The sequence below is a fragment of the Marmota flaviventris genome, chromosome 8 (assembly GCF_047511675.1).
Source record: "Marmota flaviventris isolate mMarFla1 chromosome 8, mMarFla1.hap1, whole genome shotgun sequence".
In the NCBI taxonomy this organism is placed as follows: domain Eukaryota; kingdom Metazoa; phylum Chordata; class Mammalia; order Rodentia; family Sciuridae; genus Marmota; species Marmota flaviventris.
Window position 1 is genome coordinate 71479459 of NC_092505.1, and position 7316 is coordinate 71486774.

General features: G+C 44.5%; 1 pseudogene; it reads right to left on the reverse strand.

Annotated features, from left to right (window-relative positions):
- Positions 1 to 1622: 1622 nt before the first annotated feature.
- On the reverse strand, positions 1623 to 5484 carry LOC139706662 (palmitoyltransferase ZDHHC19-like; annotated as a pseudogene).
- Positions 5485 to 7316: the final 1832 nt, after the last annotated feature.

Sequence of the window (7316 nt, forward strand, 5' to 3'; positions counted from 1 at the left end):
CAGGCAGTGTTCTGTGTGTCTTGTGTGAATTAACCCATATTTCCCTGTTAAGTGATAGGAAAACTGACAAGGGGGATAAGTAACACAGCCAAGGTCGCCCTGCAAATCAGTTATAGAACTGCGATTTGGACAAATGTGCTCCTCCTCTAGAGTCCTTGCCACCAAGCACCAAGCAAGTGTCTCTAGGAGGAGCTTCCGGTCAGGAATGGAGTAGGGAAGGGACTGGAAGTTGGAGCATGGAATTAGTGCCTATTTCAGGTGCTGCAGATAATGGAAAGGAGTGCAGACCACATTTAGGTCTCTTGAGACTGGGCAATGTGGACATGGAGGGCCTCATTCTGAGCAGAGCAGAGGAGGAAGGGCAATGGCCTAAGGCCTGACCTGGAGCTAGAAGAACCACAGGAATGGGGAAGGGAAAATGCTGCCAGGAAAACTAAATGATGAACTGAAGCTGGAGAGAGGAGGAAGAGGGCAGGCCACAGGACTGAGGAGTAAGGGCTAAGCAGAGGAGTCACAGGGGGGAGGGGACCAGATATGGCTGTGGTGAAAGGGTGACTAAGGATGGGAAGTGCTGAGCACACAGGCTCCTCTGTCTTCTCAGCTGTCCCTGGGTCTGCAGCTTTCCCCTTTCCGCATTGGTACTGCCCACCAGTCTTCCTGAAGGAGCCTTTAGAGAAGGTGTTGTCATACTAAAGGAGTCCCGAGGCCGTCATGACCACCCTTCTCACTCCTGTTCAACCCCAAAATGAAAAAGCAATAAAGACCCATAGATTGGAAAGAAAGTCATGAAACTGTTCCTTGTAGATGACATATTTTCCATGTAGAGTGAGAAACAACAAGTAATGCTGGGGGGAAACTCAGTGGTGGAGCACCCCTGATTCAACACTCATTACTGGAAAAACAACACCACTAAGAACTCCTGCTCTTTGGAAGATGCTATGAAGAAAATGAAATGAGAAGCCACGAATTGCAAGAGAATATTTGCAAAATGTGGATCCTAATCTAATATAAAGAACCCCTGAAACTCAATAAGTGAACAACCATTTATTATTAAGTGGGCAAAAGTTTGGAGCAAAAACTTTACCAAAGACATATGGGTGGCTGATAAGACATGATAATATGCTCATCATCATTACTCACTAGGAAAACACAGACTGGAGCCCTAATGAGATACCACTACTCATTTATTAGACAGGCTACAATTTGAAAATAAAACAAAACACTGACAAATGACAGGGTTAAATGTTGGTGAGGAAGTTTAGCAACTGAAATTCTCATGCATTGTTGGTAGAAAGAGAAATGATAAGGTTGTTTCCTGTATGTTGTTCCACATATGTTTACTTTGTAACTCACAATACCCACCCCTAAAACATTATCTAATAGAAATGAAAGTTCTGTTCAGATGCCTGTACACCAAAGTTTGTAGCAGCTTTCTTTAGAACTGCCCCAAACTATCTGGCACAGTTGTCCAAAACTGTACACTCAGGGTCTTGGGAGGTTGAGACAGAAGGACTAAAGCTAGCATTGGTAACTTAGCAAGGCCCTAAGCAACTTAGAGATCCTGCCTCAAAATATTTTTTAAAAATTCAAAAAGAAAAAATAGAGGGGACTGGGAATGCTGCTCAGTGATTAAGCATCCTTGGTTTCAATTCCTGGTAGAAAAACAAAGAAACACACAAAGAAAAACTACTGCCCCAAACTAGATACAATGTAAAAAATCCTTCAAATGGTAAATGTATTACACTAAGCAGGGCACCCATACAGTACTACACAGAAATAAAAGGAAACAGACATCCATACAGTACTACACAGAAATAAAAGGAACCAGACTACTGATATGAGCAACAACATAGATGACTCTCAAATGTGTTGTGCTAAATGAATGAAGCCAGACTAAAAAGCACACAACTGCACCGATGCATGATTCTGGGAAGCAAAAACCCACAAGGATGTAGGGAGAGAAATTGACAAGAGATGAGAGGATTTTCTGGAGTAATGAAACTGGTTTAACATTGACCATGGTGGAGAGTACTCAATGGTATGCATTTGTCCAAATCCCGAACTATAGACTAAAAGGATAAATTTTATGGTTTGTAAATTATTCCTCATGACATTTTGAGGAAATTTTACCATTTCTCCCAGGTTTGCACTTCATCCAAACTAATTACCAGGGTTGAGTTTCTGGGCCTTTCTAATCTTGACCCCATGGGGTTAACCTCATTGCTCATTGCCACCCTGTGCTTGAATTAGATCCCTTTCTCCATTGTTGTTTTCACACCCTACTTCCATGTTTCCATGCCTTTGTGCACAGGTGTGTCTCTCACAGGCAATGCAGTCTGGCCTTCTGCCAATCCAAAAGCACACACCATCCAAGGTCACACAGAGTGGCATGTCCTATTCTACAGCCCTTGCCTTGTCAAACTCCCAGTTTCTTCCTGTCTGCTACACCACTCAGGACCAACCCCATCTCTTCGAGTGTTCCTGGGTGTCAGCTGGTGTTATTCTGATTGCAAGCTGCTTATCAGTGAGACGGCATGTAGTACTTACTCACCTCTGTATGCGTCCCTCAAATAACACACATCCTAGCTCACAGTAGGCTTTCAATGCAATGCACCCAGGAGGGAGCATGAACACCCAGCTCCATGGGGAGGAGACATCTGGGCTGCATCTTAAGAGGTGGGTCAGGAAGGACTCAGGGGCATCATCAGGGCCAAGGGCAGTGGAGAAAGCAGAGATAGTGCCTAGGGGCAGAGGTGGCCAGCTGGTTTCAGGGCACACACATTTGGTCTCCTTACCTGGCTCTCATAGGGGCGCCTTGCGGTGCTCACTGCCCTGGCCTTGATGAGCAGCTGCAGGATGAGTGGCTGCAGGAAGCCAGCGGAAGGTATAGCCACTATGATGCTGTGCACAGGCTAAGAAGCCAAGCCAGGGGACAGTTCCCCCCTGGCCCCGCCTTTCCATTGACCCCTCCCCTTTCCTTTTTCCGGTCCCAACTATCCCCACCCTCCAGCTCTTCCTCTCTGAACTGGACCATTAGTCTACTACACCTAAGCCCAACCTCACCCACTTCACTGTGGTCCTTCCTGTCCCAGATCAACCTTCTTCCCCGACTACATGCGCCCCACTCTGGATTCTCAATTCCACGGGCCATGGCCTGCCCCACCCCCACTAGCCTTCAAGAGGTCCACCAAAGGTCCTCCCAACTGACTTCTCCCTATAGCCCCGCCCAGTCATCCCCCCCTTCAGTTACCCAGCCCCTTGGCTGACCACCCCTCCCTCCCCTCCACCAGAGCTGGTTCCAGTGTGGGCCCTTGGGACTGCGTGGATACGTCAGGGCTCGGTCCATGAAGGGTATGTGCCTCCGGTGTACCAGGAATACCACACAGCTAGCCACCACGGCACCCAGGTAGAGTCACAATGAGAGGAGAAGCAGCAGGTAGAGCCTGATGTTGCGGTGGCCCACACAGTTGTTTATCCACCTGCAGTGGTGGTCGAATTCCTAGAGGAGATGGGGCAGCTCTGAGGGTCTACTGGCCTGGCTTCCAGCACACCCAAATCCTGAGGCCTCCCACAAACTAGCCCTCTAGGCCACCTGCTCGTGGGCCTACAATTGAGCTCCCATCTCCAGGGAGAAAGTAGCATTTCTATTGCTAGAGAACAGTTAGGACTCCATGGCTCATCAGGTCACCTGTCATGACTGAGGTCTTTAGAGATAAGACCTGCCCAGTGTCACTTGGAACAGGATGTAGTATAAATCTCGGCCTCTATTTTCTCAGATACTGGATGAAGATGAAAGAAACAGCCTTTCCCAGCCAGCCTTGTGCTCTTGTAAACCCATGCAGGGTGTGCACACGAAAGAAAAGCACTGAGAACCCAGGAAACCCTCCAACTGGGACACCCAGAGGGGGATAGGCAAAGATCCCCAGAACAGGGCAGCAGCAGGCCTAAAATTTGGGTATATCAGCAAGGCAGGGGATGGGACAGTCACTGCCTTTCCTCCCCGTGGCTCCACCAGATCAGCACGGATGGGATGCCCTTTGCATGTCACACCTGTGCAAGCAAGGCCCGTCTCTCAGGACAGGTGCAGACACAGAGATGATGACATATGTAAGTGACCAACAGTGTGTCAGACCTACTTTTAGCAGTGTGGGAAGATAGTCTCATACCAACCCCTGGCCCCCTTATGGTGGGTGGTTCCTTCTCCTGGCTAGGTGCCTGGGGATGGGTTGGTGAGTGGACAGGGAGGATGAGTACTCACCTCCACACAGATGTTGCAGTTTTCACAGTGGTAGGTTCGGGGCAGGCGGTGGAGATGACATTTGGCACACCATGGCATTGGGAAACATTTGTTGTTCAAATGTGCCACATAGGATGCCTCTGGGTTCTGCTCCACAGAGCCTGGCATGGGAAGAAGTTTGGGTAGTGGTAGGAGACCCTTTGAGCACTCTGCTGCTTGGGGCAGCCCAGTAGAATCACAAGACAGCAAGAGGGTGGGGAGGAGTTGGGCAGGTGAATCCCGGTTCCTGTTGAGGAAGCTGACCACTCACATGAGCTGGCAGTCAGAGAGAAGGGGGTTTCCAGCCAGAAGAGCTCTCTATGGAGCTCCACCCTTTGGAATAGTGATCAGGGCTTGGAGACATGTGTGAAATGGGAAAGAGTATCAATTGCGAGGTTTGGAAGAGCCTGCCTGGCCTCTTTTGCCAGCCTGCTAGGTCTTCTAAAGCAACTGGAAAACCTCCAGGATTCTGTTTTATCACACCTCAGTTGGTTGGGAAATAAGTTGCCAGCACCTAATTAAGGATGACATTGAGAGAAGGGATTCTGAGGCCCTAGGTGGGGTGAGCACTTTAGAAATCACCCCTATAGGCCTCAGCCCTTGGGCTGCCCCCTCCTCTCCAGGTTCTGAGGCCTTACCTCTGTGCAAGATGCCTGGGTCTGATATGTTCATGCAAATGAGGCTGTAGAAACTGAGGAGACAAAGGAGCCCAGTGGCCACTGGAAGGGCCCATTCTCCACTCTGGGCCAAGGCTCGGCAGCTGAAAGCAGAGCCAGACTAAGTTCTACTCTGGGGCAACCTAGAATGCCCCATGAGGCCTGGCCTACCTGAGATAGGACTCACACTCCTTAAGGACAGTTTTAAATATCTACGCTAGAAACACACCAAAGACACCATCAAATGTTACTAGCATTACCCACCAGTTCCTAAATGCATCAGGCACTCTAGATCTCTGTGCTTCTGACTATATATCCTTCTTCCTCTTCCTGATCCTCTTTCTCCGCTTCCTGCCTCTTAACTATCACTATTTTCCCTTCTAGCTCTTTGTAAGAAATCTAGTAGCTTGCATGAGATACTCACGGGATGGAGAAAAAGAGGACACTCAAAGTGGCCATTCCTGCCACATTAAACGATGCCAAAAGGCTTGGCAAAAGCCAGCCATATCTGGCTGGAATTTTGGGTGAAGGTGAGAAAACCTTTGAGACCATCTTGGCTCATCGCCTGCTCTCAAATAAATGAGAGCCACCAGATGGCTCTTCTGGATTTGTACCCAGAGTGCCATGACGACAAGTGTGACATCAGAGAGGTTCTGGAATGGGGGCACTGGCTGCTTCCTGTGGCTTCTGTGAGTAAAGATCTTCTGCCCCCACATACACATGGTGATGTTGGGAGTAAATCTGCTCTCAACTTTCAAGATAATTTTTGTGTAAAGTTTTATTATTGAGAGAAACTAATCTAAGGATTTTTAATATGTAGAACTCTGTTGAAATTATCACTGTTAGCTTAGAGGATTAAACTACACTACAGATTCTGAATTTTTCTTTAAAACTAAACTTGGTTAAAATAAGAACAACAGTGTAACTATGGTGCTGTTACTTGCTTCTTGGTATAGTAGTTGTATTCATATCTTTCACTTATACAAATCTTTTAAATTTTATTAGATTTACAAGAGCATTCCACCAAAATACTTTTTTTTTTCAAATTGAAGTCTAAAGTAAAGTTTTCAGATTATAAAAATTATATTTCATGCATCATAGCTATTATGCAAAGTCAACATGGCTTTACTCTTGCTAATATCATTTCATATTTTTCTTGTAAATCGCATGATATTTTCTGTTAATGCTTTACAATAATACAACTTTCACTAAAACATCTAGAGTTCATTAGAGATGTTAGGCCCTCACTGATAAGACAGACAAGATGTAAGTCTGACTCTCTGTACTAAGATTGAGCTCAATTTAATATAAGAGGAACCACAAATGTGATTCTACATCATGTACAACCAAAAGAAAGAGAACTTCCATTAATGTTGATGAATCAAAATGCATTTTATTGTCACGTATAACTAATTAGAACAAATTAAAAAAAGATTAGGTGATGCAAATATATATATATATATATATATATATATATATATATATATATATATATATATATATATAGAAATTCATAATATTGCATAAAAACTGAAAAGTATCAGACCATCTTCCTAGTGAATATGTAAATATAACTAAAAATTTGGGGTCCCAGATTAACTTTGTGCTAGACACTCTATGAGAACTTTGTATGCACTATCCTCTTCATGTGGCCTCATCATAGTAAAGTCACTATATTGACACTATATTCAAGTCCAAACTTCTAGTAGTACTAGTTAGAATACAAAATTCTTGCTCTTTCTGATTGTAATTCTTAATCAGTAGTTATCCCTGTATTCAAAACTTTGTTTTTACTTCCAATAATTTCTTAATTTTTCATGTTATAGTCTTTTAATATTGTTTTCTTATGTGTTGATTTTTTGTAATTTTTGTGCATATTTTATCATTTATACTTTCAAAGTTGATTTATCCAAACAGACTTAGTATTTAAAATTAGGAGTGGATTACTAATAGTAGATGTTAAAATAAGCTTTTGTGGAGAATCAGATGCTGAAGTCCCTTTGTGGATTGTAAATATATTAAATGTCTGAAGAACCTAGAATTAAATCAACTTGAAATTTTAGGTTTTGAAGTGTGTGACAGCTTGTCTTCTCAAGTTGGCCACAACAATACCTCCATTTTCAAACCAGTCCTTACAATTCTCATATCAAGAGGTAGAAGATGTTCTTGTACTTACTTGTATCTGATGGCCCAGGGATTACTAGATGTGTAGAATATGCAGAATGGACACTGTGACAGTGGTGGTCATAACCCTTAACTGGCCTGGATGTGTCCATTTCCTGGCTGTTGTAAAGTAGTCACCATATATTAAGTGCAGCTACCCACACCCAACTTAAGTGGAGGGACCTAGATGATGGGAGGCCACATTAGGGATATAAAAGCCA